We start from the raw sequence: 23,602 nt of genomic DNA, 5'->3' as shown, positions 1-23,602 counted from the left end.
GGAGAGGGAAGGGGAGGGAGGGAGGGAGGGAGGGAGGGAGAGAGAGAGAGAGATTGAGATCTGCTCCTAGTTCCTAACATACAGCTTCCAAAACCCTTGTGGATAGGGGTGCTGGGTGAATCTTTTGTTCTAATATTTGGTCTTTGACCCCGGCTCCTGCCATAGAGTTTCTAAGAGCTTTATCATTTTGAGAGCTCCTAAATCCCGTGAAATTTCCAGGGTAATAGGATAGGAGCATCTTTTGTTCTAATGCGGTAACCCTTGGTGGAGTCCTGGATAGCACCAGGATAGGAGCTGGTTGCCAGGGAAACCAACCATGTGATTAAAGGGTTGGAACTTTCATCCCCACCTCCCAATCTCCAGGGATGGGAGAGGGGCTGAATGTTGAGTTGATCACTAAGGCCAACAATATCATTAACCATGCTTACATGAGAAAGCCTCCATAAAAACCCAAAAGGACAGCATGCTGAGAGCTTCCAGATTGCTGGACCTGCAGAGGTTCCTGGAAGGTGATGCTCTCAGAGAGGGCATGGAAGTGTCACCCCTTCCCACATGTCTTGCCCTATGCATCTCTTCCATAGGATAGAGAAAAAAAAGTTTGATTTTTTGTCTTCAGACTATTAAAGAGGGCAACATATGTGGGATGGTCTGTCTCAAACCTAACAGTAAGAAAGATCAGTGCCTACTTACAAGACAGCAGGATTCCCTCTCCATCACTCACCTTCCAACCAACAAGCAAGGGTCCCTATCTTCCTGATAGAACTTACACAGCACAGGCCCAAACTAGATTTTGCTGCAGCAAAATCCTTGCAATGGAGTGGAGATTTGCCACACCAACATCTGGTGGATTCTGCCCTAGATATATGTGTAGCCAATACCATCAGTAAAATTGACTCAACACCAATGCTTTGTAAGACGGCCTTTCTGATGGGGTCACATGTGGTGCCAGCTTTCAATTATCCACACAGGGAGGAAAAGAGGGACTGAGCAGAGCCACAAAAAAAAAAAAGAGAGAGAGAGAACAAATTCAAGATAATAAATAAAAACCAGTCTGCAAATAATAGGCTGGGAGGATCATCTGTATTTGGATAATTGAGCTATGACCATAGGCAAGCCATTTATTCAACAAACTGTATGTAAACCAGGACTCCTATTTATCAATTTAAGCTGGAAATAAATGCACTGTCATGTGGCCCAGACACTCACATCGGTCTGACCGAACACACATTCACTCCATCAGCAGGAGCTGCCGGGGAAGTCAAATTATCCAAAAGTTGCTTGGTGAGCATGGAATCAGTGCAGGAAGAACTTGCTTTGTAATTTAAATTCAGCAAAAATTTATTGATTTTTATATGTCAGGCATCATCCTGGGCAATGAGGACACAAAAATGTGATGCCCAACTTTGAAGAGTTTGCAGCCAATAGAGAAGTGTAGTTAGATGGTGATTTGATGTGCTCAACATCATAACAGAGTTATTAAACATATGTGCTTGGGCCTTGGAGGCCTGGAAAAGCATCATACTTCTACGGGACCTTGAAGGATTCATAGGAGTTTGCCAGGTGATAGGGGATGTATGGCAGGGGTGGATTTCAGGCAGGTGAAAGAGTATGTGCAAAAGCACAAAAGCAGATATGGGTGTGAACGTTCACTGCGTCTGGTCTAGGGTGTGACATGGTGAAGTATTAGGTAATGCCAGATCGGGGTAGTGTTTGGGTGTTAAGGAAGTTAGATATTATCATGAAGTTTGGTAGCACTCAATAGCAGACTTACCTGGGGCACATTTTAAAGACTATGAATACTCAGTGCCTGCCCTGAACACTGACCCAGAATCTCAGGAGAAACAGCCCAGCATTTGTATGATTGACAGGCTGCAAAGCTGATTCAGAGGTGCAGCCCACGAAGAGATTCTAACCCAGGAAATGGTGGGAGCACATTTTCAAACTCTTGATAGACTTAATAGGGGTGTTATTTTAAAGAAGGAGGAACTGATGATACAGAGAAAACAACATCTGGGCCGGGCAGTGGCTTACACCTGTAATCCCAGCATTTTCGGAGGCTGAGGCAGGCAGATCATGAGGTCAGGAGATCAAGACCATCCTGGCTAACATGGTGAAACCCTGTCTGTACTAAAAATACAAAAATTAGCTGGGCATGGTGGCGTGCACCTGTAGTCCTAGCTGCTCAGGAGGCTGAGGCAGGAGAATCGCTTGAACCAGGGAGGCAGAGATTGCGGTGAGCCAAGATTGCGTCATTGCACTCCAGCCTGGAGACAGGGTGAGACTCCATCTTAAAAAAAAAAAAAAAAAAGAAAGAAAAGAAAAGAAAAGAAAACAACATCCATTGGTAGAGGTGGAGTCACGGGAAACCAGGGCTGGTATATCAGTCAGGATTCTCCAGAGAAACAGAACCAATAGCATATACATATACATAGAGAGAGAGAGAGAGAGAGAGAGAGAGAGAGATGAAGACAGAGTCAGAGATTCATTTTAAAGAACTGACTCACACAATTGTGGGGCAAACAGGTCCAAATTTTTTTTTTTTTTGAGAGGGAGTCTCACTCTGTCACCCAGGCTTGAGTGCACTGGCACGATCTCGGCTCACTGTAACCTCTGCCTCCTGGGTTCAAAAGATTCTTATGCCTCAGCCTCGTGAGTAGCTGGAATTACAGACGCCCACCACCATGCCCCACTAACTTTTGTAGTTTTAGAAGAGACGGGGTTTCAACATGTTGGCCAGGCTGTCTTGAACTCCTGACCTCATGTGATCCACCTGCCTCAGCCTCCCAAGTGCTCACACCTCACAGATGTGAGCCACCACGCCGGCCAGCAGGTCCAAATTCTACAGGGCAGGCTGGCAGGCTGGCAAGTCAGGTAAGAGCTAATGTTGCAGTCCTGAGCTGTATTCCACAGAGCAGCAGACTGAAAACCCCGGCAGATTTTCCATGTTGCCATCTTGAGAATTCATTCTTAGGGAAACCTCAGTCTTGGCTCACTTTGGCCTTCAACTGATTGGATGTGGCCCACCCACATTATGGAGGGTAATTTGCTTTATTCAAAAGTCTACTGATTCCAATGCTTATCACATCTAAAAAATACCTCCACAATCACATCTAGACTAGTGTTCAACAAAAAAAAACTGGGCACTGTTAGCCAAGGTGACACCAAATTAGCCATCACAGCTGAAACCCCAGCACGTGTGATACAGAAGTGGGGAAGGGAAGTTCTGGGTAGAGAAGGGTGTGGTCCCTGGCTAGGGCTCCACCCCTGGGCCTGTCCCCACGGACCTAGGTGAGGACAGGCATTTTCGTTTTCCTGCCCAAATATTGCATTTCCCAAGACCACCCTGGCCTGCCACACCCACATCCTATGCCTATAAAAACCCTGAGACCCTAGCTGGCAGACACACAGGCAGCTGGACATCAAGAGGAGCACATCAACGGAGGAACACAAGGGTGGCTGGACATCAAGAGGAACGCACCCATGTAGGAGCACAGCAGCACGCCAGCAGGCCATTGACCCGCGGAACAATGTGGGGTTTGGCCTGGACGGTCGGAGAAGATTTGGCCGCCAAGCAGCCTGACTCCAGGGCAAAACCATCTCTCTTCTGGCTCCCTCATCTGCTGACAGCTACTGCATTCAATAAAACCTTGCACTCATTCTCCAAGCCCATGTGTGATCCAATTCTTACGGTACACCAAGGCAAGAACCCGGGGATACAGAAAGCCCTCTGTCCTTGCAATAAGGCACAGGTCTAATTGGGCTGACTAACATAAGCCACCTAGGGACAGCTAAACTAAAGGAGCCCCCTGTAACACATGCCCACTGGGGCTTCAGCTGTAAACATTCACCCCCAGACACTGCTGTGGGGTCGAAGCCTACAGCCTGCCTGTCTGTATGCTCCCCTAGAGATTTGAGCCCCAGGGCACTGAAGAAGCAAGCCCACACCCCCACTGCACACCCTGCAAGGGGGACAATGGAATTTTTCTCTTTTCACTTGTACCACTGCCCTCCTTTCTAGTTGAGAGAAGAATTTGGAAATGGCAAACAGTTTCTTATGGTAAACAAGCCTTCAACTTCTAGGCCATTTCCCACCTTGAAATAAGGGTGTTGAATCCACCTTTGTGGGCAACAGCTTCTTGACCCAGAAAAAGGGGAACTGAACAGAGAGTGAACAATCTTGATGCACGCTCCACATCACCAAGCAGGGCCAGGCTGTGTGGTCTTTCTTAAGGAAACTTGTTAAGTTGTATTTCCACCTTATTGGGGCTGGGTCCCCTGGGCAAATGCAGTGACAATCACTGGGTACTGCCATTTCAATGCTTCATAAGAACAAATGTGCTGGTGCACAGTTCACTGATTTAACAATGCTGAGGCTTTGATAAATGGCCCCTTTATATTTTCATCTCATACACTTTTACATCACACAGTGAAAGATAGGAACGTGCTGCTTCATGGTGCAAAACTTACCCGCCAAGGAGAAGCCTTCCCGCAGGGGCAGGGGAGCCTGGGCAAAGCCTGTGGCAGCCCCACTCACTCTTCCGACTTGCACCCCTAGCCACATGTCTGCCATGGGGGAAGCAGCAGGCTGCTGCCTCCAGTATCCTGGAGCAAGAAAAAAACACATTGTATTTTTATTATATTGATCTAAATCAGGAACTGTGGTCCCATCTAAATCTTATTCCACCTTTTTGATGGCAAAAAATAAAAACTCAAAGTAAATGTCATATAGATATTGAACTATTACATTGTTTCAAAGAACATTTAAACTTGAGAGGCCTTAAATCCCCATTAATACTATGAATTCTCTAGAGATGGAGAATGGGCAGTAACTTGCCCAAATTCACTGCCCTGCTCTAAAACCAGAGCCTTCAGATTCCAATTTATTGGTCAGCCTTTCTATTCCTTCCTTCCTTCTTGCTTCCCTCCTCTCTTCCTTCCTTCTTCCTTCCTTCTTTTCTTCCTTCCTTCTTCCTTCCTTCTTTCCTTCCTTTCCTCCTTCTTCCTTCCTTTTTTTTGGTCTGTATTTTTAGCACAAAGCATTTTAAACACACTGTGTCAGTCATTTTTTTTTTTTTTAAGTTCTGGTATACATGTGCTGAACGTACAGATTTGTTACATAGGTATACATGTGCTGTGGTGGTTTGCTGCACCTATCAACCCGTCATCCAGGTTTTAATCCCCACATGCATTAGGTATTTGTCCTAATGCTCTCCCTCTCCTTTTTCCCACCTGCCAACAGGCCCCAGTGTGTGATGTTCCCCTCCCTGTGTCCATGTGTTCTCATTGTTCAACTCCTACTTGCAAGCGAGAACATGCAGTGTTTGGTTTTCTATTCCTGTGTTAATTTGCTGAGGATGATGGTTTCCAGCTTCATCCATGTCCCTGCAAAGGACATGAACTCATTCTTTTTTATGGCTGCATAGTATTCCATGGTGTATATGTGCCACATTTTCTTAAGTATCTAGAAGCAACACTCAAAATATGAGCTGCAGATCTGACCTGATGTGAAAACAGCCTCCATGGCTGCTACCCAGCACTGAGTTCAATGAAATACCAAGAAATTGACCTTATCACCCTGGCCCCCCTGTCCTGAGCAGGCCAGCCACCTCTAAGTCAGGAACTTGACCCTGCAGCCTCTGGGAAACCACGCCTGCAGCATCTGAAATCCAGATGCCATAACAATCACCAATAATGGGTCCTACTTTCCTCAAATTGCTCACATTAAGCATTGAAATCCCACACGGCTGCATTCTGCTGCAAGGGAGGCTGGGAATGTGAGATCTGGATTCTATGGTCAGATTCTAGGATCTTGCAGATCCGGTCATTGAGTCAGGGGCTGAGTTCAGCTCTAGGTGGGAGGCTGTGCTGGCCCTCAGCACAGCCTCAGGGTCTCCTGTATGATTCTCTGTCCTGCTGGTTGGGAATTAGTGTAAATCTCAGAATGAGATTTACACAATTAGGGTGCTTGAAGAACCAAAATGCTTTGGGATCCACTTTTGAATTTCTCTCCATTTTTTCCTGGAAATAACCTAAGCTTCAAGAGACACAAACACTGTTGCTCCCAAATCTGACCTGTCTCCAATGTCCCGCCTTGCTAGCTTGTCTAACTTACAATCTCACTTCTGTCTTTCCCACTCTGGTAGAAAGTCCACACCCACAGGACAAAGTCAATGACACAGAAGAGGGCAAATAACACCGTATTTTCTAGCTAAAGATTCTACCTATTCAGAGCTCTGAAATACTTACTTTGTCTTTTTTCATAAGAGATTTAGAAACAACTATGGTATCCTTAGCTCCTCTCAGACTACAACTGAATAGCAGAGGTGAAAGCCATTTTTGAATGAACTTTCAGAGAAACATGGAGCCCTGGGCCTGGCTGGAGAAGCTTAAATGGAGCACAAAGATTTTTATAGAATGTCCTTAAAACCTCCCTATATAGCCAGTGGGATGGATGTTCAAACACCACATTCAACTTCATTCTCTCCATCTTCCTTATTCTCTCTTCTCCCACGGGAAACTTTAGGCTGAAAAGGTGTTGAATTGTGTCCCACAAAAGGTCATATGTTGAAGCCCTAATGCCCAGTACCTCAGAATGTGACATTATTTGGAAATAGGATCATTACAGTTATATTAGGATGAGGTCATTATTTGAGTAGAGTGGGCCCTAATCCAGTGTGACTGGTGTCCTTATAAAAAGGGAAATTTGGAAACAGACTCAGGAGAACGTGATATGAAAATGAAGGCAGAGGTGGGTGACCAGGTGCAGTAGCTCACGCCTGTAATGCAAGCACTTCGGGAGGCCAAAGTGGAAGGATTGCTTAAAGCCAGTTCGAGACCAGCTTGGACTACCAAGTGAGACCCCGTCTCTACAAGAAATTTTAAAGAATTAGCCGGGCATGATGGCATGTGCCATTGGTTACAGCTACTCGGAAGGCTGAGGCAGGAGGGTAGCTTGAGCTCTGGAGTTCAAGGCTGCAGTGAGCATGATCATGCCACTGTACTCCAGCCTAGGTGACAAAGTGAGATCCCCTCTCTAAAAAAAAAATAATAAAAGACAGAGATGGGGTTGATGCTTCTATAAGCCAAAGCATGCCGGAGCTTCCAAGAAACCCACCAGAAGCCAGGGGAGAGAGGCCTAGAAGAGATTCTCCCTCACAGCCTTCCGATGGAAGCCAGCCTGTTGACACCCTGACCTCAGACTTCTGGTTTCCAGAACTGTGAGATGATAAGGAAGCCACCAAGTTTGTGGTGCTTTGTTTTGGCAATCCTAACAAACCAACACAGAAGGCTGCAGCTTGGGACAGTAAATCCCATAGTTTCTTAAGCAAGTAACTCAGGAGAAGTTACTTACTCTCCTCTTAAAGGGGGAGGTGGGCAGACGGCCACACAGACCTTCAGTTTAACTAGTATGACTGCAGGAATAAATCAAAACACCCCCACCTTGGCCTCCAGAGTTCTCCCACTGCTCTTCCCCAAGCCCTACACCCCAGCACCACCTAACTTCTCACGGGTCCCCCAATATACCAGCCCCGGTGGGTCATGGTGCTCTGCCTTTGCATGTGCCATGGCTTCTGCTGGAGTGCCCCTTCCCCTTCATCAGTCCTTCTCCTTATGCCAGAAACACACCTACTCATCCATAAAAACACAGCTCAGATGGCGTCTCCGATATGCAAACTCCCTAATACCCTTGGCCAAATCCAAATTATTCCCTGCCACACACTCTCCTCACAAGTGATTTATCTCACTACTATCACACCTTTCACCTACCGTATAATTTATCAATTTGCTCATCTGTCTCCCCACCACACTGAGAACACCTGGAGGACAGAGATGGCACTTAAGTCATCTTCAACGTTTCTATGGCACCTGGATCATGTGTTCAGGAAATCAGCCCCTCTGTAACTTCAGATCTTATGCCACCTATTCTAAAAGTTAAAAAAGGGCTGGGCATGGTGGCTAACGCCTATAATCCCAGCACTTTGGGAGGCCGAGGCGGGTGGATCACGAGGTCAGGAGATCGAGACCATCCTGGCTAACACAGTGAAACCCCATCTCTACTAAAAATACAAAAAATTAGCCAGGCGTGGTAGCAGGCACTTGTAGTGCCAGCTACTTGGGAGGCTGAGGCAGGAGAATGGCATGTACCCTGGAGATGGAGCTTGCAGTGAGCCAGGATGGTGCCACTGTACTCCAGCCTGGGCAACAGAGCAAGACTCCATCTCAAACAAGCAAAAAAAGTTTAAAAAAAAATCACTGGCAAATAGATCCTGAATGTTATAATTTTGTATTCCCCTGGCTAAACACTATGATTCCTTTATAGACAACACTCATGTTATTCCCTTACACAAATATAGTAACCTGTTACGATCCTAAATATTTTTCAGAACAAATATGCAGGCCTCTTTCAAATATGTGTTAAATACAGTATGTGTCAAATACAGTACCCCTACCAACTAGACTTTTTGAAGTTTGGCTGGTGATCCCAAGGCCCTCCTCCTCCTCCTCCCCTGGGAGGCAACTTCATGTCCCACCCTCCCCACCTGTGGGTCATGGGGATCCTCTTCCCTGGTGGGTGACAAGGCAAATCTTAGAAGGGGTCTTGGATTTCACTCAAGTGTGAAAGAAAGCCTGGTCTTTTAACGTATGAGGTTGCTGGCTGGTGTAGACAGTCCCCCTCCTTTCCAGAAATGCAATTCTTATAAAAATTGCATTTCTGGAAAGACAAAAACCAAAGTCTTGTTTTTGAATTCCAAATCTGTGGTCTTTTTTCCTACAGCATGTGGGCTATGCACCATGAAAGTCTAGTGAGACAGCGATGAGAGAATAAAAACTAAAAGAGGAATGCATATGGAAACACAAAATTTCATAATATATTTAATAACATAATTGATGGATCTCATTTTCTCTTCTTTCCTTCAAAATTGTTTTCACAAACCCATGGTTTTCTTTTCCTTAAGCCCACCTATTTTTCCCCATTCTCCCCTGTTCTGCCCCTGCTGTATAACGGAAGGTAAATATTAGCACAGTTCTCAGTTTGCCCAGATGAAGGAATTCAACGATGCTGACATGAGGAAGCGCCAAGTCAGCTGCAGCACCTCTAGAATCCAATGACATTTTGGGGGAATCTGAATGAGGTAATTATTGCGTGAACGCAAATTTGCCCAGGGAAAGAAAAATAATGGAGGAAAATGGTTGAACATTTCCACTGGAAAAGCTTGTTCACCCTGAGCTAGTATGGAAGCAAGGACCCCCCACAACTTGACTTACCAGCATGCCAAGGGTCATCCCCTAAGGAAGAGCCACATTCACCAGGGTTCATGTCTCACTCTGGTTTTCCCCACACTGCACCTACTTGGAAGAGCAAAGGTCACAATGAAGCCATTTAGCTTCAGTTACAGAGACTGACATACAAGGTTTATCACCATGCCTTCTTCCTCTATTCTTTTACTGATCTTCCTTGACTTCTTTGTTCAAAAGCTAAAGCCTCCTTTTGCAGTCCCCACTCCTGTATAACAGGTATTATGCTAGATGCTGGGGATATCAAGATGAAATACACATATGCACACCAACACACACACACACAAAAGCATACACACAACTACATACATGCACACACACGCACATGCACATACAACAAATCACATGCAAACATTTACACAACAGATACATACACAGGCATACATGCACATACAAACACACACACACGTGCACACACACAATCACACACATACCCTGCTCCTGAGGAGCGCAGTTGAGGAGTGGGGCTAGTCAGCTGAGGAAAGTCAGGAAGGGCTTTGTAGAGGGCTAAGGTGCTGAGTTGAAATCTGAAGGATGAGGAGGAGGACAAACAATGGAAGAGAGAGCACTTTGGGGAAGAAAAAGAGCACAGACGAGAGGGCTGAAGGAGCCTGGCACATTCAGGGGACTCGTATAGCTCAGTACTTCTGGAGAATAAAAGCATCCAGAACTCCAGCTTCTCTCAGCTTGGGCCAAGGTTAAAGACTCAAATTGCAGCCCTGGCATTCTCCCTGGGTCAATGGGGCTGGAGACGGAGAAAATAAACTGTGGCTTCACTGTGTATTTGGACATCCAGAGTCCCGGGAGCAGAAGATCAGGTGAAATTAACATGTGTTTCTATACCAAGCCCTCCTCAGCAAAGATGTAGTCCTCCCTCGGTGGCATAAAGCCATTCACATGATTGTATGAGTGGATAAGCCAAGAACACCAGCAAATTGGTCTCTCCAAATAAAAAAATAAATAAATGAGCATTTGACTGGACCACTTCACCATAAGCTTTATGAGGGCAGAGATTCAACAGCCTCCTCTGCAATCTAAGTCACATCTGATTCCTCTCTGCTCTCACCAGACACATCCGGTGCATCCGAAGACACCCCAAATCCCTCTACTCTCCTCCTTCTTCAGGGCCACCACCCTCACCCAAGCCAGCTATTGTCCGGATTCTTGAGGCAGCTTCTACCGGTTCTCCCTGCGTCTTCTCCTCCCCAACACGTATCCCAAACCTTGAGAAATCTAAAGCAGGTCATGTCACCCTGCTTGAAACTGCCCAGTGGATTCCATTTTATTATACACGTGGTGGCTGACAGCACAGCTCTGCAGCCAAGGCCTGGATTTAGCTCTGAGTTCAAATCTTTATTACTCCATGCCTCAGTTTTCTGCTGTGTAAAATGGAGTTGATAATTGCACCTATCTCATACCATTTTGTGAGGACTAAATGAGTTACTATATGTAGCATTTGCTGATACTGGGTTTTTATTCAGATAAAATCTAATCTTTTTACTGTGGCCCCTGACTATGTCTATGGCCTCATTATGACCCTCTTTGCCCGTCGCTAGGTAATAAATAGCCACACTGAACTTCTTTTCTTGCTCTTTAAATAGATCGAAGTTATTTTGAGCTCAGTGCTTTTGCCTTTGTTGTTCTCTTCCAGACACCCTTCGGACCAGATCTTCACATGCCTGGCTCCCTTGTCTCATTCAGAGACAAGCAGAGATGTCACCACTGAGTTCCCTCTAGCTTCCTCTCTGCCATGTCCTCCACACACAAACCCCCCCCACACACACACTCATGATTACCCTATTGGTTGTCTTCATAGTGTTTATCGTGAGCTCCATGCATGTTACTTATTTATTGGTCTACCTAATTATTACCCACCTTTCCCCAAATAGAAGGAAAGCTTCAGGGAATGAAAACCTGTAGAACAGTGTCTGGCACATGGAGGAAACTGAGAGCATGTGTGCATGATGAATGAATGAATGAATCAGTGTATTAGCACCCTGTATGTGCTTATTGAACCCACTGAAGGAAGCTCTAGCCCCTCCTGGAAATGGAAACAAACTAAAGTTAAAGGAAACTCCATCTCTGCCATGTGACAGATGTGGAACTCTTATGCCACGTGATCCAATTAGCATCGCTCTTGAAAGGGCATTATTCTTGGATATGATTACACCATCTGTCCTAAAAGCTTTCATGATTCATGATCAGATAAGCACTGAACCCCATTTGGCAGGTCTCATAAAGAGACTCTATCTTCTCCACTGGGTTCTGGCCATGTGTGGGCAGTGTTTTGACATTTTCAGATGAAATATAGGCTCAAATGAAAAACACATAAGTACCGAGATGACATGGGCAGAGGAGGAATATTGCACTCTGTAAACTCTCAGAGTGTAACCAGGCTAAGGAGGATAAATCCAAGTATAGAAAAATGTGGAGAAACATCACCCAATGGGAAACCTTGTTAAATTCTGGTTTTATCTCCCTAAAGAAATTGCTAGAGGCTATATTGCATGTAGCAGGACAAAGACTCGGAACACACAACACCTGGATGTTGTAGAAGGTCCCAGAAGCACAGATTATGACAGAAGAGGACTTGGAGCAAACTACTGAACCTAGGGAAGTGACCACTACCCCGTTTTAAGGATCAGGAAAAGGCACTGCATGTGGGACACGATGGCTCATGCCTGTAATCCCAGCACTTTGGGAGACCGAGGACAGGTGGATCACTAGAGGTCAGGAGTTTGAGACCAGCCTGGCCAACATGGTGAAACCCCGTCTTTACTAAAAACATAAAAATTATCTGGGTGTGGTGGTGGCTGCCTGTAATTCCAGCTACTTAGGAGGCTGAGATATGAGAATCACTTGAACCCAGAAGGTGGAGGTTGCAGTGAGCCGAGATCGTGCCACTGCACTCCAGCCTGGGCAACAAAGAGAGAGTCTATGTCCAAAACAAAACAAAAAAAAAGAAAGAAAAAAAAAAAACACTCTCACCTGGGCAACATAGTGAGAATCTGTCTCTCAAAAAAATTTTTTTTAATGAGCTGAGCATGGTGAGTATACTTCCGGCTAGTTGGAAGGATGAGGCAGGAGAATTGCTTGAGCCTGGGAGATTGAAGCTACAGTGAGGTATGATCATGCCACTCCAAGCCTAGGCAACAAAGTGAGACCCTGTCAAAAGAAAGGGAAAGAGAAAGAGGGAGGGAGAGAGAGAGACACAGAGACAGAGACAGGGAGGGAAGGAGGGGGAAGAAGGAAGGAAGGAGGGGGAAGAAGGAAGGAAGGAGGGGGAAGGAAGGAAGGAAGGGAGGGAGGGAGGGAGGGAAAGGGGGTGTGAATAACTGTTGGTTTCGCCCACCTGTTCACCATTTCTCCTCCTGCTGATGAGACAAACTCTTTTTTCCTTTCAGAAACCACTCACTCCCGATTCTTGGGTCTTGTGGTTTGGGTAGGGCTCATGCTAGATCCCAGGGTTTAGTGATGATTTGGGTGGAGCTAATCAGAGTATTGCACCCCCTGGCTACGTGATTAACTCAAGGATAAACATGTGACCCACACCAGACAAAAGAGAAATTCTGGGATTTTCTTTTTCTGAAACTACTGAGAAAGAGCAGCTTTCTGTCTGTAGAGATTGCTAAACTCTAGGAATAAACACATCTCGGGTTGCCAGCAGTCAGTTTTATTCTCTTGAAGACAACCTGCCTAAGAATGTAGCCAACACAAAGGTAGGCTAAAGCTAAGTAGTGGAGGAAAACGAATTCCAGAACAAACCAGGTCTCTGGCTAAAACAAGCACTGAATATTTCAATTACATGAGCCCCAAATGCTTGAAACCCCTTATCATAATTAAACTCTATGGTATAATAACAATATGTATTTGGTCTTTGTCCCTGGTACAGAACTCTTAAAACCCTTGGAATTTGCTGAGGGGTCAGAACATCTGTTGTTATTCATAATGAATCCCTTTTGATCACACCTGAGTTTATAATCATGCGTTTACTTAGATTGGGGCTTCTAGATAGCTTCAGGATGGCTGGTCACCAGAAATACCAAGTGATAAGAGGATTGGGACTTTCAGCCCCATCCACTGACCTCTGGGTAGAGCAAGGGGGCTGGAGATTAAGCTCTATAAAACTCTCAAACAACAAACTTGGGAAGCTTCCGAGATGGCGAAGGTGCTGGAAGGGTAGCAAGCCCTAAGAGATCATGAACGCTCTGCACCCACCACCCCCAAGACCTGGCTCTCTGCATATTTTCCATTTGGATGTTCCTAAGGTATTTCCTTTATAACTCAGTAACAGAAAGCAAAGTGCTTTTCTGAGTTCTGTGAGTCACACTAGCAAATTATCAAACCTGAGGAGGAGGGTCCTAGGAATCCCCAAATTTATGGGTGGCCAGCCAGAAGTACTGGTGGCCCCTAAATCTTGCAACTGGCATCAGAAGTGGGGGAAGTCTTGTGAGACTGAGTCTTTAACCTGAGGGATCTACATTACCTCCAGGTCGTTGATGTCAGAATTGAATTGAATTGTTGGACACCCAGTTGATGCTGGAGAACTGGTTGTTCGCATGGATAAAAGATGTATATTTAGTATCAGAAGCAGCATCAGAAGAAAACGCCATGTAAACCCATTCCCATGGGATTTTCTATCACTTGCAACCAAGAGTCCTGACCAGTTCAAGAATCCCAGGCTTAGAAATTTGCACTAAGTCACTCAGGGCCACACAGCTTAAAAGCAACAGAACTGGGCATGGAACCAGGTCTCTAGTACTCCATAAACCCAGTGTCTTATCTGCTGACCTGCTCTTTCCCTGAAAGGGACACCATGGAAGCATTTCCAACCATAGGTGGTAGGTGGCACCTAACAGTTTCATCAACTCTTGAAACTCCAAGTTTCTATCACTGTAACAATCTCCCCCACAGACGACTGTAAGAGAGTTTACATATGAACTCCAAAGAAGCAGTATCCTCCAGGGAAGCAAACCCAGCACCGCTCTTATCCTGACACTCTGAGTGCCCTACACAACGTCATCTGTGAGTGTGCATTCTAAATTCAGCCCATGACATACTGGTCAACTCTATTTCCTGAACAAAGTTCAACAGTAGGGTTGAGGAAAATAACATCTCTTTAGCTTGGACTCAAGTAGTGAGAAGGAACTCAATGAACTGTCTAAAATATTGGCTGCTTTCTCTCTCTACTTTCTTTCTAATTTCCTCTTATCGCTCTAAAATAGATTATAGCATCCTTCTAGCAAAGACCACATCTTAGACACTTCAGTGTTTCCCTCAGCCTCCAACACTGTGCCTTGTGCATAAGAAAACATGTTGAGTGCTGACTAATTCAGGACCTTTGCTGATCCTGGTTTGATTCCATTATCTCTGTCTCCTTCCAGACCCAATGCTTCTAAGTCTGATTCTAGGAAGTCTTTTTCCAAACCTATTTAACTTTCCTAAGATACTTGTCTTCACAGATGTTTGTCACATGTGTTGTGCTGACGGGCTGTGAAATTAATCTTGTTCAATATCAGCTCACCCCACATTTAAAATAAAATGGCAGCTGGGAAGAAGCAGAGCAGTGAATGGGGAGGGTGATCATAAACAGGGCTAGAAATAGAACAAATGTGGGCATTTAGGAGAGAGGAGGCTATGCAGGAGGGGAGGCACATACCCCTGCGGCTGGGCATATCTGAATTTAATGGAATAAGATGAACTTAGAGCACTCAGCACCAGAAAGTCTGAACAAAAAGGGGTGCAGGATGCCTGGAGTAGACAGTTGGGGTGAGGGGACTCTCATTTATCAACTGCTCACATGGGCAAGACCTAGAAGTTCAACGCCATGAATTTCAGGGAGGCCACGGTGTAGAAGAGAGAACACGATCCAGCCAGGCTGGTTCTCTTTCTGAAGTCCTTTGTGCTTTCTTCTCCAGCTTTCCACGTGCTCATTCCTCTGCCAGGTAAGATTTCTCCTTCCAATCTTGCCTTAGATGTTATCTCCTCTGGGAGCCATCCCTACAAATCATAACACCCCCTCACCGCCAATCTTACATGGTCACATGCTATGCCACACACAGTGAAGCATTTTACTCTACATCAGGGATCAGCCTCTATTATATTATATTACACTTTAACTTTTATAGGATGTTTTCACCCTGTTATTCAAGCTTCCTGGCTAACCTGGGAGATTGTGTTTTATTCACCCCATTCGATATATGATATAAACTGAAGATCAGAGAAGCTGAGAGCATCACTCAAGGACCAGGCTCATGATGCTCAGGATAAAACTAAGCCAACTGTCCAGCACAAGCTCAATGTCTTCCCACTTCACCAAGTTGCCCAAAGGATTAGCTGGAGGGAGAGTTTTGTGTGCACAGCTGGGAGCTCTGTGTGCATATAAGAATGAAGCTCTCCAGGGTTCTTTGTCATAGTCTTTTGGGGGAAAAAATGGGCTTCCTGGTATTGATGGTCATATTGAACAGAAAAGTTACTTTTATTCTATTTCTTTCACCTTTGTGCCATATTACAAAATGGGCATACGCCAGATTCTGAGATTAGCACCCTTTTACCATTGAAGGCAAAAAAAAAAAAAAAAAAAAGACAAGAGTGTCCAAATAGAAGACCCTAGAGCTGCTCCCTATAGACTACCTTGACGCACATGGAATAGAAACGGCAGAATCTAGGCACATGTCAGATGTGCTTAGCCACCATCCTCCTAAGGCAGTGATGAGGAGACACCATTCTCTCACCAAACATCCATTAAGTCTTACTGGGTTCTGGGGGTACAGAGTGAATGCATAAGATAAGACCCTGTCTCAAAGTGTTCAAAATCTTGTGGGGAAAATAGATTTGAATGTCCTGTTCTTTTATTATGATTCTCTTACTCTTGTTCATTCTTTTTTCTTTCCTTCCTGTTTCAAATGTATTTTATGGGGGTTTTTTCAATGTATTTTGTAATTTTTATTTCTTGGGGTACTATTTTGCTAAATAGTACTAAATGTGCTAAACATGCTCCATTTGTTGTTTTAGCTGACTCTACCTCTTTGTGGTTGGTTTTCTTACGTGGTTTATTACTGCTGCTGCTGTTGTTAGGTCATCTTTAACAAGTGTTGTATTCCCTATAGGATTTTAATGGACTCTGGGTTGTAAAATATAACAGAGCAGCATTAGGTTTGCTTTTGTTAGGATCCTGGTACATAAATGGTCTTGAACCACTTTTATGTTAATCCCTTGCCTTTCAGTAATTGACACCCAGTTTGGATACAGACCTGGAGTTGTAATTTCCCTTTAATAACTTTAATGTTGGTGGGCAGGGCTTTTCTAGGCCCAAGACCGAGGGGCACTTGGAGGCTCTCCTCTCCCACTCTTCATAGGCCTCTGATCAGGTCTCTGGCTGCTCAGTAGGAAATAAAAAATCAGTCTCTAGGACACAGAGCCTTTATCCAGCCTAAAACCCCAGCCAGCTACGGCAGTAAAATCCCTCTCTCATTCTCACTCTTACCATCCTCTGTGTTTATGGCACCTGGGGGCTTCCCTTTCCTCTCCTTTCAAGCTCAGTCACATTTTAGTGTTTGATTGTACATAGAATATTTGTCTTGTACCAAACAAACTGTCACCATGTTGCTGGAAGCCCCAAATAGAGACTTAGACACCATAATAAAGAATTTTGATTTCTTTCTGAGGAAAGCAATGGAGCCTAGAAGGTTCCACAGCGACCTCCTTCGCTGACAATGCTGACGACTGGAAAATCTGCTCTGGAGCCAGCAGCTGCCTGGAGCCCTGGAGACAGAGGCTGGTGCTGACTCGGCTTTGAATGCACCTGGGACCCTTAGCAGCTCACCAGGCTTCTCTAGAGCTGACTCCTTCTCCCTAGTGAACAGCATCCCTCCTCTGTGTGATCCAAGCAAGGGCGAAGGAGTTCAGAGAAGCCTCCGGAAAGAAGGAGGAAGGCCAGATGCTGGGAGTGACCTACAGTAGTCCCCCTTATCTGAGGTTTCAGTTTCTGCAATTTCAGCTACCCATAGTCAACCACAGTCCAAAAATAGCTAAGTATCATACAGTAAGATATTTTGAGAGAGCAAGCTCACATTCCATAAATTTCATTATATTTTATAATTGTTATAGTATTTATGTTAATTTCTTACTGCTCCTAATTTATAAATTACATTATCATAGGTATGTATATATTTTTTTTAAAAAAAGGCCAGGCGCAGTGGCTTATGCCTGTAATCCTCACACTTTGGCAGTCCAAGGCGGGTGGATTGCCTGAGCCCAGGAGTTCAAGACCAGCCTGAGCAACACAGTGAAACCCTGTCTCTACTAAAATACAAAAAATTAGCCAGGCGTGGCAGCATATGCCTATAGTCCCAGCTACTCAGGAGGCTGAGGCAAGAGAATCGCTAGAACCAGGGAGGTGGAGGTTGCAGTAAGCCGAAATCGCACTATTGCACTCCAGCCTGGGCGACAGAGTGAGACTCTGTCTCTAAAAAAAAAAAAAAAGATGAAAAACATTTTAAAAACACCCTAGTATATACAGGGTTTGGTACTATCCACGGTCTCAGGCATCCACTGGGGGTCTTGGAACATATCTCCCATGGATAAGGGGAGGCTACAGTACAGAGGGAATTGGGTGCCAGGAGGAGGACCCCAGGAGGGTGAAGTGAATAAGCATGGCACCACTCATGACTTCCGAAGACCAGCAAGGCATGGAATTACAACAGATGGAATGAAGGAAGAGGACCCGATGTTTACATGGGAACTACTCAGTGGACTCCTCCATGAAGTTCTTTCTTTTTTTTTAATTTCAACATTTATTTTAGATTCAGAGGGTACATGTGCAGATGTGTTACATTGGTATATTGCGTTATACTGAGATTTGGAGTTTGACTGATCCCCATCGCCCAGGTAGTAAGCATAGGACCCAATAGGTAGTTTTTCAGCCCTTGCCCCCCTCTTGTGGAGTCCCCAGTGTCTATTCTTATCTTTGTGTCCGTGAGTACCCACTGTTTAGCTCTCACAAGTGAGAACATATGGTATTTGGTTTTCTGTTCCTGTTAATTCGCTTAGGACAATGGCCTCCAGCTGCATTCTTGTTGCTGCAAATGACATGATTTCATTCTTTTTTATAGCTGCATGATATTTCATGGTGTATATGCACCACAGGTTGTTTACCCAATCTACCATAGATGGTCATCTAGGTTGACTCCATGTCTTTACTATTGCGAATAGTGCTGCAATGAACATACAAGCGCATGTGTCTTTTTGACAGAATGAGATAGTAATGGGATTGCTGGGTCAAACTGTAGTTCTGTTTAAGTTCTTTATACTCTCTCTTTTAAAAAAATATTAATAGACTTTGTGTTTTAGAAACAAAGCTTTTTCAGACAAGTTGAGCCTAAAGTACAGAGAGGTCCCATATACCCCCCTCTCTCCCTCTACTCTAGTTTCTATTAATGTCTTGCTTTGTGTGGTACATTTGTGCTGGATGGATATCGATACATTATTATGAACTAGTGTCCATCATTGACTTCAGGGTACACTTCTTGCACTGTACACTTAATGGATTGTGACATATGTACAATGGCATATATCTACCATTGCAGTATCATACAGAATAGTTTCACTGCCCTACTGTCTCATTTTTAGAACATTATATATTTAGAAAAATAGGATTAACATATCATCCAGCAATTCTGGGTATATACCCAAAAGAATTGAAAGCAGGGTCTCAAACAGACATTTGCACACCCATGTTCATACCAGCATTCTTCACAACAGCCAAAAGAAGGAAACAATCCAAAGATCCATCAACGGATGAATAAACAGAAGGTGGTATACACATGCATGTGCTGAAATGTGGTATATAATAGATTACTCAGCCTTGAAAAGGAAGGAAGAATACATGCACACGTATGTTTATTGCAGCACTATTTACAGTAGCAAAGACTTGGAACCAACCCAAATGCCCATCAATTACAGACTGGATAAAGAAAATGTGGCACATATACACCATGGAATACTATGCAGCCATAAAAAAAAGAATGAGTTCCTGTCCTTTGCAGGGACATGGATGAAGCTGAAAACCATCACTCTCAGCAAACTAGCACAGGAACAGAAAACCAAACACCACCCGTTCTCACTCATAAGTGGGAGTTGAACAATGAGATCACATGGACACAGGGAGAGGAATATTACACACCAGGGCCTGTCAGGGGGTGGGAGGCAAAGGGAGGGAGAGCATTGGGACAAATACCTAATGCATGTGGGGCTTAAAACCTACATGACAGGTTGATAGGTGCAGCAAACCACCACGGCACATGTATAGCTATGTAACAAACCTGTATATTCTGCATATGTATCCCAGAACTTAAAGTAAAATTTTTTTTTAAAAAAAAAAAGGAAGGTGGAATGGCACATGCTATAATATGGATGAACCTTAAAGACATTATGCTGATTAAAGTAAGCCAACCACAAAAGGCCAAATATTGTGTGATCACACTTATATGAAGTACCTCAAACAGTCAAATTTCTAGAGACGGAAAGCAAAGTAGAGGTTACCAAGGGCTGGAGAGAGGAGGGAATGGAGATGTATTGTTTCATAGGAACAGTTTCCATTTGGAATGACGAAAAAGTTGTGGAGAGGGATGGTGGTGATAGCTGTACAATAATGTGAATGTTCTTAATGCCACTGAACTGCACACTTAAAAATGGTTAAAATAGTAAATTTTTTGTATATTACACCGTGATACAAAATAAACAGAAAAATACATCTATAGACCTTATTCCCAAAATGTTTTAAAGAAGCATGGTGTCTTAATTCTCACAGAGGCCATGTAAGGTGACTACCATACTCAGTTTGTGGGGATATTTGATAACTCTCCAGCCAGGGCTGCTAGTGTCACATAGTGTGACCAACTCTGCCATCCTGTGCACTTTTTTCTACAGAAAGTTCTAAGCCAGTCTCAACCCAGATCATGACATGGAACAGCAAGCATTCACCATTCTCTACCAAGAACCACACAAGAGAAGGGCAAGAAGAGACATAGGCTATGGTGGCTACTGCCAACAAAGAAAAATCCCTTTCCTGGGTCCATGAACTCAGTGGTTGGAAAATCTGGTTTGGATGACCGTTTTCTCCCCTAACATCCCACAGTTTTACATTTTTTGGCTTAAATGCACAATCAGCTGTTGACATTCTTCATCAGTGGTAGAACAAAGACAACACCATTCTCCCATGTGTTTGAGTTTTCAGCTTTGACAATTGGAACCGAATTGGAGGAATTATTTATCTCATTGCTCATTCCTCCCTCTACCCCAAAGCAAATTCTCAGTCTGTGCCTGCCAACCCATAATGACACTCTTGTGCATTCCTCTTATTCTGCCTGCCTTTTCCCTCTCCCTTCCCCACACCCCCAACACACAGGTGGGAATTAAAAGCCAGGTTTGCCAATGCTGGAAGTCGTATATTGAAGTTGGAAATAAATTGAAAATGCGCAAGCTGGAGCAACATAACAGAGCCCTGAGCCCAAGGCCTGATAAACCACCCACACCAGTTCTTTCTGCTCCTGACAATGTGTTATGATTGCATAGCTGAGTCACCTATACCAAATGATAGTAATTCAGCTCAATCATGTAAAAAATCAGAAATGCACAGCCATCTGGCCACAGGCTTACTCACCTGTCCAGGCCACCCATTGACATACTGTTGGCAGAAAAGGGCATAGAAGGTGGTAGGTAAAAGGGAGGGCATGGATAGAGGGATGACACTAAATGGCTTGGGCCCATGGGTCTAAAACTTTGCCTCTGTCCCATCTTGTTGAAGTAAGCATTACGGTCATAATAGAGGTTCAGACAAGAATCTCCCTCATTTCTTCTCTCTGTTCATTGCTGGAGATCTTTAAAAGTGGAACAAACTTACTCTAACTCTACCATTTTTTTTCTAATGCACTTGGAAAAGATAAAGACAAAAGGCAATATTCATTGGTAACAACTTCGCAATAAAACCTTCACTTTCATATATTGTTTGTTAGGGGATAAATTAGTGTAATTACAGGGAAGCATGCTGGCATGAATGTATCAGGATTTTTAAAGTTATTCCAAGCTTTAGACAACCTTCTAAGGTAATTCTGTGTTATATCCTAAGGAAATAATCAGAGATAAGCACAAAAATTAATGTTACAAGAATTTTCATTTCTGCATTTCTTACAATAGCAAGAGTAAGGGGGAGAGAGAGAGAGAGAAGGAAGGGAGGGAGGGAGAGAGAGAAGGAAGGGAGGGAGGAAGGGAAGGAGGAAGGAGGAGAGGAAGGAGGAAAGGAAGGAGGAAGGGAAGGATGAAGGGAAGGAGGAAGGGAGGAAGGAGGAAGGGAGGAAGGAGGAAGGGAGGGAGGGAGGAATTCAAATGTCCTATAATGAAATAAATGGTTTAAAAATTATGGCCGCACAACCAATTTACTAGAAAATAGCCATTACAAACCTCACCTTCAAAGAAAATTTAACGACATGGGGAAATGTTTATGATATAACAGTATGTGCAGAGCAGGCCATAAAACTTGATATACAGTGTGAAATGTATTCTGTCAAATCATATATAAAATTGTCTTTTTATGGGTCAAAATGGTTGAATTTCATCAATTTCATATGATGCAACTTAAAAAAGAAAAAAATACTACAAACAAAAAAATATCACTATGGTAAGAGTGGTTTGCTCGGTTGACGTTTAAGTTTTTTTTTAAATCCCTCTCTCCTTATTCCAATGTTCTGCCTCAGGCCTTTTGCAATTAGAGGAGGGAAAAAGTATAATTTAAAAATAAGAAAAAGTGGCTGAGCACAGTGGATCACGCCTGTAATCCCAGCACTTTGAGAGGCCGAGGCAGGTAGATCACCTGAGGTCAGGAGTTTGAGACCAGCCTGGCCAACATAACGAAACCCCATTTCTACCAAAAGTACAAAAAATTAGCCAGGCATGGTGGTATGCACCTGTAGTCCCAGCTACTTGGGAGGCTGAGACAGGAGAATTGCTTGAACCCAGGAGGTGGAGGTTGCAGTGAGCTGGGATTGTGCCACTGCACTCTGGCCTATGCAACAGGATGAGACCCCATCTCAAAAATAATAATAACAACATAAAAATAAGAAAATATAAAAGTTTAAGAGCCCACCCCCAGCAGAGTCCAATTCAGTCCATGGAAGAGATGTGGTAGAACCAGCTTGTACAGGCTTACAAGAGCATATTGAGTGCTTTTCTCAACTCTTCCTTCTTGGTGTGATGATATCACATCAGGTTGGTAGTCTGAAATTGGCCACAGTGAAATTGGCCATGAGAATTGGTAAATGCTACAAATCTGGGCCTCTTTTTCCAACCTACTAGCATACCACTGGTCCAGGGGTTTTATTGGTCCAGGACAGGACCTGTCCAGCCACAGGATATCCCTGATTCCCTACTGTTGGACTGATGAGTCAAACAACTCTTAATCCTCTAACCCCTGTTCTGAAATTCCACAATCTGAGTTCATGCTCATCAAATGAGCTTCTAATTCATATGACTTCCCATGGGTCTCTCCCATAGGGACAGGACTATGTGATGGACAGGCCCACCAGGGGATACATGGACACGGTGGTTACAGTTCTCACTGTTATTTAATAAATTAGAATTACTCAACGGGAACGGCGGAGTTTGCTCGTGAGACAAATTCAGGCTTCACGTGCGGCTGAGTCAGCTTTCAGAGCCTCTGATACCAAGGGTGAGGTCGTGGGCTATGCTGAATTCTTCTCCCTGGGAGACTGCTTTGTCAGCTGTCAGCACACTTACCACCCGCTTCTTCCTAGGCATTTCTGCATTTGCTATTAACAGTTAATAATAGTTAGCATTTACTGCTTGCTTATTGTGCCAGGCACCATGCTAAGTGTTTGACACACATGATATCATTTAGTCCTCAGGAGAAGCTCATAAGCTATGTTGTAGGAATACTAGTCAAGCTTTTGGCTCCTGAAACCTTTGAGTATCTTTCTTTCATTCAGAGACTTTCCCACCTTCTAAGGTAGAACAGTAGAGCTCGATTTCCCAGCCTCCTTTGCAGCTAGGGCACAGGCATGTGACCCAATCTCTGCCAAACAGATGCACCCAGAAGATCTCCTTTGGGAATCTGGTGACCTAAAGCACCACTGGAAAGCCACCATGGAAAGGGTGGCCTCAGGGACATCCACAATCCAGTGGCAGGGATGCAGGTGACAGTGCCCTGTACAAGCAGGGAATGCAGCAGTGTCTGGCCCAGCAGCAGTGGCAGGGGCATCTCTCCTGAGGCAGTCCTGCTGCTGTGTAGCCT

The 23,602-nt window shown here is 44.3% G+C and overlaps 1 protein-coding gene across 1 annotated transcript in view; it reads right to left on the bottom strand.

The window, feature by feature from the left end:
* AGBL1 (AGBL carboxypeptidase 1) overlaps positions 1-4,523 on the bottom strand; it is a 912,082-nt gene extending 907,559 nt beyond the window's left edge. Inside the window, exon 1 of the mRNA XM_054451589.2 lies at positions 4,468-4,523. The gene's annotated coding sequence lies outside the window, so the exon portion shown is untranslated. The remainder of the gene's footprint in view (positions 1-4,467) is intronic.
* Between the last annotated feature and the right edge of the window lie 19,079 nt (positions 4,524-23,602).

This window comes from Pongo pygmaeus, chromosome 16 (assembly GCF_028885625.2).
Source record: "Pongo pygmaeus isolate AG05252 chromosome 16, NHGRI_mPonPyg2-v2.0_pri, whole genome shotgun sequence".
NCBI classification, from domain to species: domain Eukaryota; kingdom Metazoa; phylum Chordata; class Mammalia; order Primates; family Hominidae; genus Pongo; species Pongo pygmaeus.
Note: the sequence above shows the minus strand (reverse complement) of the source record. Positions and strands in the feature narration are given on the sequence as shown.